At 45.4% G+C, this 7937-nt stretch overlaps 1 pseudogene across 1 annotated transcript; it reads right to left on the bottom strand.

Annotated features, from left to right (window-relative positions):
* Positions 1-364: 364 nt before the first annotated feature.
* Positions 365-1175, bottom strand: LOC110335183 (annotated as a pseudogene). Its single transcript, XR_003845474.1, has one exon. The product of XR_003845474.1 is annotated as a synaptobrevin homolog YKT6 pseudogene (transcript).
* Between the last annotated feature and the right edge of the window lie 6762 nt (positions 1176-7937).

The following is a 7937-nucleotide window of genomic DNA, read 5'->3' as shown; positions in this document are numbered from 1 at the left end:
CTTTGTGACACTGGGTGAAGGTACTTAGGATGGGCCCTGTCCCTGCCAGAAGCTAGTCCTACTGGGCAGGCAAGCTAAACATGTGAGACCCAGTGACCACTGCCTTTCTCTGGCCATGGTGACCTTCTCCCAGCCCCCACAGTGCAAGGCAGTAGAATGACGGAGTGTTCAACTCTGCCCACCCCAGCCCTATCACCCCAGACCCTCCCACCCCACCCCATTCATGGAGAGTTAATATCATTAATGCACAAATGAAAATCCTAAGTCATACCAAGGATCAGGAAAGATTCCTTCCCATAGAGCCTTCCAGGGTTAGCTGAGATAAACCCTTCAGCACCTATAAGAGCCACTTAGAGTTTATGGTTTCATTTTCCCAACATTATATCTTGGAGGACCTCAAATTCCTTCCCAAAGTCACAACTACACATACGAACGTCAATGTTCCCACCCTTAAATCATCCCTCCATTCCTCTTGGGAACTTCAAAATAAAAGCAGCCAGTCTGCCTGGCTCCAGATCCTCTTCTAGACACTGCTTGTCTCCAGGGGCTGATGTGACATGAGGATCCAGGGCCTGCCTCCGTGGGCTACGTCACATGATTGCACAGCAAGAGTTTTGTTTCCGGGCAGTTTTATAGAAGGCTTTCGACTGTGTTCCCAGCACTTCTGACTTGGATACCAGGTCATCAAGCTTCTCGCCTCGCTCTAACAAAGACTCCATGGTGTTATGCAGAATGATTTTGGTCTCGTCCAGTTCAGCCTATACTTTACTCATGGGATCAGCTTCCCGGCGATTCTGGTGCTCATCCAGGGCTGTGTACTGGATTGTAGCAGGGGATCCTACTGGCCAGTCTATTCTATTGACCTGCTTGGAGAATTCATCTAATACCTTCTCCAGCAAGGTAAAGGCCACTCTGGAAGGGTATTCACTGTCAGCAATGACCACACCTGCCAGACTGTCACTCCAGACATAGACATGGCAAAGATACTCTTGTTCTTTGATACAAGCTCTGCTGCCTTTCCCCGAGCGTTCCACAATCAGTTGACTTGTAAAGGTAATGAATTCCTGAACACTGGCCCTCTGGAAGAAACTAAAGGAAGACATGTCGTATGAGGCCTTGAGCAGCACCGCTTTTGGATCGCCTTTGTAAAGGACACTGAGGCTGTACGGCTTCATGGCACCGCCGGCTGGACCTCGGACCACCGGCTCCCAGGAGCGTGGTCACAGTCCCTCAGAACAGCAGCTGTTCCTCCTAGCGTCAGACCCACCTCTCAAGACAGTTTCTGCGAGCCTCTAACAATCGCACATTTGCATAATGGGTTCCAGGAACAGTCAAGGTGACATCTTCTTTTTTTCTTTTCTTTTCTTTTTTCTTTTCTTTTTTTCTTTTTTTTTGTTTTTTGTTTTTTTGTTTTAACAAACACAACCTGAGCCCAGGAAGTGGATGGGTGGAGGAATGCTGCTTTCTGTTTTATGATTAGCATGCCTTGGAGCGTTGAGTCACAAAGATCACATTTCCAAGCCTGGGCCTAAAGGCCTAGTCTTTTTGTTTTTATGTTACACTTTTTCAATACAAGAAATTTATCGGGGAGAAGAGAACCTCTGGCTGTATCTAAATGGGAAGAGAGAAAACAGTAGACATTGTGGAGGGGCAGAATTTATAGTGTCTTTGGAGCATGCACAGTGACCTAGCAGAGGCTTGGAGTAGCTGGAGAAAAGTACAACTAGAACTATTAGTTGCTATTTAAATCTGAAACATTGTTTTATTTTGGGGGCAAGTATTGCCAAGTCTCTGCATTATGGAGCAGGCCTGGGGCATTATGGTCTCTTATTATATCTTCTAGACTAACATATAAAGTTTATATTTTAGAACAACCTATGAAAGAAACATTCTAATATAGTTGAAGATAACTCATTCCTTTTAGATTAGTTATGAATTTTTTCTAGTGATACATGATTAATAACACATACATAAAACATTAAATTTGCTACAATCCATGGAGCTAATGACTACAATTTTATTTGTTCAACTTTTACTTTCTATGACTGTTTAATCTTATATGGACCTAGTTGATATTAATTTACAAGTATTGTCACATTCTTTTTACTACTACTATAGTCTTTTTAAAAAGTAAGTAAAATTCATATAAGATCCTACTTAGTAATAAAGCTATTATGATTATATCAGTACATGAAAACTAGTTTAAAAGCAATTGAAAATAAATTAAATATAGACTTTTTGTCTTTATTAACATAGTATTAACTTTCAAAGAGTGAAAGCAATTCAGTAATAATCAATGTGCTTTAACTCTCAATGAAAATTATTCAGTAAAATGCCCATTTAAGATTAGAGTTTTTATTCAAGGCAAATGAGATATTTGAAATCATTTCAAGCAGTTCTAAATGTTTATCAGTTTATCAACATACAATTATAAAATATAATTTTCTAATTTATTTGCATACTTTGTTTCTAAGTTTCAGGGATTTTTGGATTAAGATGAAAAGTATAGTAACTTTCCTTAATCTTAGGTAAAATTCATGTCACCAGCATATTCCTTTTCCTATAACATCCTAACTTGGGAAAACTCTCCCTCTTTTATGTTTTTTTTTTTTTCTATATTTGGGACTGTGTAAATTCCAACCTGCAAACTCACAAAGCTTCAGAAGCAGACCTGCACTTGACCTTTGCTGTTTATATTGTCCTGCAAAGGTATATCTGCCTTTGTCCTGCTACTTTTTCTCCTACTATGATATTCTAGCATAAGGAATTCCCCATGGTCTACAGGCCCAGACTCAGGCTTTGGTTGACTATTATTATATATGTCTGAGTGTGTGTGTGTGTGTGTGTGTGTGTGTCTGTGTGTGTGTCTGTGTGTGTGTACAGGTATGTGTGTACACATCTATTATTTTGAAATATAAAATCAGACAGAATAATGAAATTAATTGTATTTCATAATATGACACACACTATTTATAAGCTTTTCCAAAGGCCTGCTCTAGTTGATTTGCACTATGTGATACTGAAGAGGTCAGTTCAGAACCTTTTGGAAAATTCCACCGGACCCCTCCCCTCTGGAAGGGGAAGGCTTATTAACATTCTGCAGAAAGGTCTAACTGGCCACTTGCAGGGGGGTAGAGGAAGGCCTAGACCACATACACACATTCCACAAGGCAGTCAGATCATCAGCCACCTGTGGGGGATAAGGGGTGGGGGAGGTCTAAACCATGTAAACACATTCTACTGGACAGACCCTGCCACCTCATTCCCAGAAAAACCAATTTAAAAGTCACACTGTTCTGCCAATCACATTCTGCCGAATGGCTGCTGCTCTGAAAAAGTGTATAAAGACTGACCAAATGGGCTGCAGGGGAGGGGGATATTGGTGCGGGTGGGGGTGGGGAGTCACAACATGTTGGAGCAAGAAATTCCTCTTGCTTTTTGCATCAATTCCCGGCTCCATGTGGCTTAGTCAGGGAGTCCCCCATGATGCTAAGGCTCTCCAGAGTCTTACATTTGGTGCATTGGCAGGGGAAACTGACCTCCTGTGGGAACACACTGGAGCAGTGAATCAGAGGTCATGAGCCAGTGATGCGGTTTGTTTTCTCCTGTCTGTCTCACTGTTTGTCTAAGTCTGAGTCTGTAAGCATGTCTGAACTTTTGGTTTGCTTGCAAGCTTCTTGGGGGCGATGGGCAGCTAGGTAGTGGTGGTACATGCCTTTAATCCCAGCACTTAGGAGACAGAGGCTGGCAGATTTCAGAGTTCTAGGCCAGCCTGGTCCACAGAGTGAGTTCCAGGACAGTCAGAGCTATACAGAGAAACCCTGTCTCAAAAAAACAAACAAAAAATAGTGGTGGGTAGACATGCCTTAACTTTATGACTGCTGGAAGCCTGAAGGACTCTTCAGGTCCCCGGAGGAAGAAAGTTGGGGGGAATCCCCTCCATTAGACCCGTCCCCAGCATAAGCCAGCTGCATCACCTGGTTAACTGTATTCTTCCACCTATGATAGGGGTGATTTGTCTCTGTCTTGATTGTCTTTCTGTGTGTTCTTAGACTCAGACTGATGAAATTTTTTGGACACGCGACAACAAAACTCCACTCCACTGGTGCTTGTCGGATTGTCCAGAGTCGTTGAGATGATCTCCAGTGGTGGGCAGGTATCCTGTCACTGGAGGTAAAGAAAAAGAAGCTCTGGACTTTGTGTTCCTTAGAATGGCCCACCTTCAAAGTTGGATGGCCTCGAGAGGGGACTTTGACCTCTCTGTAGTAGCGGCCATCCAGCGGAAGGTCTTCTGGGATGGATCTGCTACCCATCTCGATCAGGTGACCTATATTGTGGTATGGAGGAACTTATTCACTGACTCTCCCTCTTGGATTTGGGGTTTCCTTCCTAGCAGGATTCTGGCAGTCCAGGTACAGTCTGTGCCCCTGCAGAGTCGGACCAGAAGGAGGTTCTCCAGGATCTAGAGACAGCAGACCCTCCTCCTCCACACCCCACTGCCCTTGCCCCTAATGCTCCCCCCCCAACACCCCAGTTGGATGCCTCCACATTGGTCCCATCCCCATCAGCCCTCTACACCTCACTTCCACAACCTGAGGGGATCCAGGTCCCACCATGGGCACCCGGAGAAAGAGGACCACCTCTCCAGAGATGACAGTGGCCTCCCTCTCCGAGCCTATGGTCCCATAGATGAGGCTGGAAAGCAGGCCATGCAGTACTGGCCTTTCTCTTTAGCTGAGCTGTATAACTGGGAGGCTTATCACCTCCCTTTCTCAGACAACCCTAAAGGGTTGATTAACCTTTTTGAGACTGTCTTGTTTACGCATTAGCCCACTTGGGATGATATCCAGCAACTCATGAGAGTACTTTTCACAACTGAAGAGAGGAAGAGAATCATGCAGGAAGCCAGGAAAAATGTCCCATTGGATACAAGGGCACCCTCAATTGACCAGATTGTCATTGATAGTGGATTCCCTTTGACTAGCCCAGACTGGGCACCTAAAGGTTTACCACCAGGTTCTATTGGCAGGTCTCAAGGGCACTGTGAAGCAACCCACCAATTTGACCAAGGTAAAGGAGGTGCAGCAGGGCCCAGATGAGTCATCCTCAGCCTTCCTTGAGCAGCTCATGGAGGCATTTTGCCAATATACACCCTATGATCCCAGTACCAAAGAGCACAAGGCCACTGTGACCATGGCATTCATATATCAGGCTGCAAGAGACATTATGAAGAACCTTCAGAGACTGGAGGGGTTATGAGATTAGTCTTTGAGAGAGTTAGTGCAGGTCTCAGGCATCATAATATGGAAAATGAATAAGAGAAGGAGGAAAGAAAGCAAAAAGAGGCAGAATAGGAAGAACTTGGGAGAGAAAAGCATCCAGGCAAGAACCTACAGAGAATTCTAGCAACAGTGGTCAGAGGAAACAGAAGAGACTAGGAGCTGCAGGTTAGAAGGCAGAGGCCCCACTTGAGAAAGACCAATGTACTTATTGTAAGGAGTATGGCCATTGGGCCCGGGAATGCCTCAACAAAAAGAAACGGGGAGAGAAGCTCTGAGACTGGGAAAAGAGACCCCAGATCTAAAAGGTGTTATCCCTAGTCAAAGAAAGCAATTAGAGGGGACAGAGTTTGTAATCCCTCCCCAATCCTAGGGTAACTCTAAAGGTGGAGGGGAAGCCTACTCAGTTCCTGGTAGGCACTGGGGCACAACATTCAGTGTTACTCCAAACAAATGGACCCATGTCTGAAGAAACATCATGGGTACAAGGTGCCACTGGGACCAAAAAATATTCATGGACTACCCAAAGATCAGTTGATCTGGGTGCGGGCCAGGTATCTCACTCTTTCATGGTAATCCCAGATTGTCCATATGCCCCCTGCTTGGCCAGGAGCTACTCACCAAAATGGGAGGCCAGATCCACTTCCTCCTGGGAGGAAAGTTAAAGGCCTCTAGGGAGAACCACTCCAAGTCCTGACGCAGAGGCTGGAAGATGAGTACAAGTTGTTCCAGACCTCAGTCGGGGTATCCCAGTACCTAGACTGGTGGCTTGAGGCCTTTCTTCAGGCCTGGGCTGAGAAAGGCTACCATCCAGACCCCATCTATGTGGAACTCAGATCCCAAGCCTCCCCATTGTCTGTGTGCCAATATCTGAATCAAGCCCCAAATTACCAGGGTCCTAGAACAAGAGATTGTGCAGAAGTGCCAATCGACTTGGAACATTCCTCTCCTGCCTGTTAAGAAACCTGGGACTATCTATTACCCTGTACAGGACCTATGAGAGATAAACCAGAGAGTTGCCGACGTATACCCTATTGTGCCTATAACCTATATACCCAGTTAAGCTCCTTGCCACCTCTTAAGACTTGGTACACCGTCCTAGACCTCAGGGATACCTTCTTTTGCCCGATATTTATTCCCCAAAGTCAGCACTACTTTGCATTCAAGTGGAAGCATCCTGAGCAGAAGGTGATAGGGCAACTCACATGGACCAGACTGCCCCAAGGATTCAAGAACTCATCCACCCTCTTTGATAAGGCCCTGCACCAGAACCTTGCCATCTAGCATGAGTACAATCCATAAGTAACCTTTGCCCAGTATGTAGCTGACCTTTTGGTTGTGGCTGAGACCAAGGAGGACTGTCTAGAAGGGAATGAATGCTTCTTGGAGGAGCTGGGAGGATTGGGATACAGAACCTCAGCCAAGAAGGCCCAAATCTGCCAGAGAAAATTAAGTTATCTGGGCTACCTGATGAAAGACGGCCTGCGCTACCTCTCCAACATTCAAAAAAAAAAAAAAAAAAAAAAAAAAAAAAAAAAAAAAAGACCATCTTACACATCCCTCCTTTGCAGAGCCCCAAAGAGTTATGGGAATTTCTGGGCATGGCCAGGTTCTGTTGGTTTTGCATTCCAGGGTTTGCTGAATTGGCTGCCCCCTTCTAGCCTCTGACTTAAAAAAAAAACAAAACAAAAAAACAAAACAACAACAACAAAAAACCAAAACAAAAAACGGATTGCTTTCCATTGGGGGAAAGAACAATAGGCTTTTGATGTGATTAAGCAGGCTTTGCTTGAAGGCCCTGCTCTAGGACTGCCTGGTGCCAGCAGACCTTTCCACCTTTATGCAGCAGAGAACAAAGGGATAGCCAAGGGAGTGCTCACTCAGTGGCTGGACCCCTGGAAGCAACCTATCTGTCAAAGAAATTAGACCCTGTTGCCACTGGGTGGCCTGGATAGTAGTGGTGGTGGCAGTTTTAGTTAAAGATGCTTTTAAATTAAGTTTTAAATTAGCATGACAGCTCCCCATGGAGAGCATTGTTCACCAGCCCCTGGATCAATGACTGACCAACACCGGAATGACTCATTATCAGATCAGGTGACCTTCACATCACCAGTGGCCCTTAACTCTGCTACCAGACCCTGATCTCTATCTGCCAGCTCATGAATGCTAGCAGATGAGGACCAAGCATGGTGAAAGGACCTGTCAGATCGGCTGCTCCTTGATGCCAAGGTGACCCTGGTTCACTGATGGCAGCAGCTACCTGGTAGAGGGACAAAGCAAGGCAGGGGGCCCCCATTGTGGATGGGCTGCGGGTGGGTGATCTGGGTTGAAATGCTTCCTCTAGGAATGTCAGCACAGAAGGCAGAGCTAATAGCTCTGACCAAAGCCCTGGACCTGGGGGCAGGCAAAAAGATAAACATCTACACTGACAGCAGGTATGCCTTTGCCACTGCACATGTACGTGAGGCAATTTATCAACACAGGACACTTTTAACATCAAATGGAAGAGAAGTTAAGAATAAGGTTGAAATCAAAGCCCTTCTAAGTACCCTCCTTAGGCCAACCAAGGTGAGCATTATCCACTGTCCCAGCCACCAGGAGGGTGAGAGCCATATAGCTAGAGGAAACAATCTAGTTGATAGGGCCAAGGAGGTAACC

The sequence above is a fragment of the Mus pahari genome, chromosome 17 (assembly GCF_900095145.1).
Source record: "Mus pahari chromosome 17, PAHARI_EIJ_v1.1, whole genome shotgun sequence".
NCBI lineage: Eukaryota > Metazoa > Chordata > Mammalia > Rodentia > Muridae > Mus > Mus pahari.
Note: the sequence above shows the minus strand (reverse complement) of the source record. Positions and strands in the feature narration are given on the sequence as shown.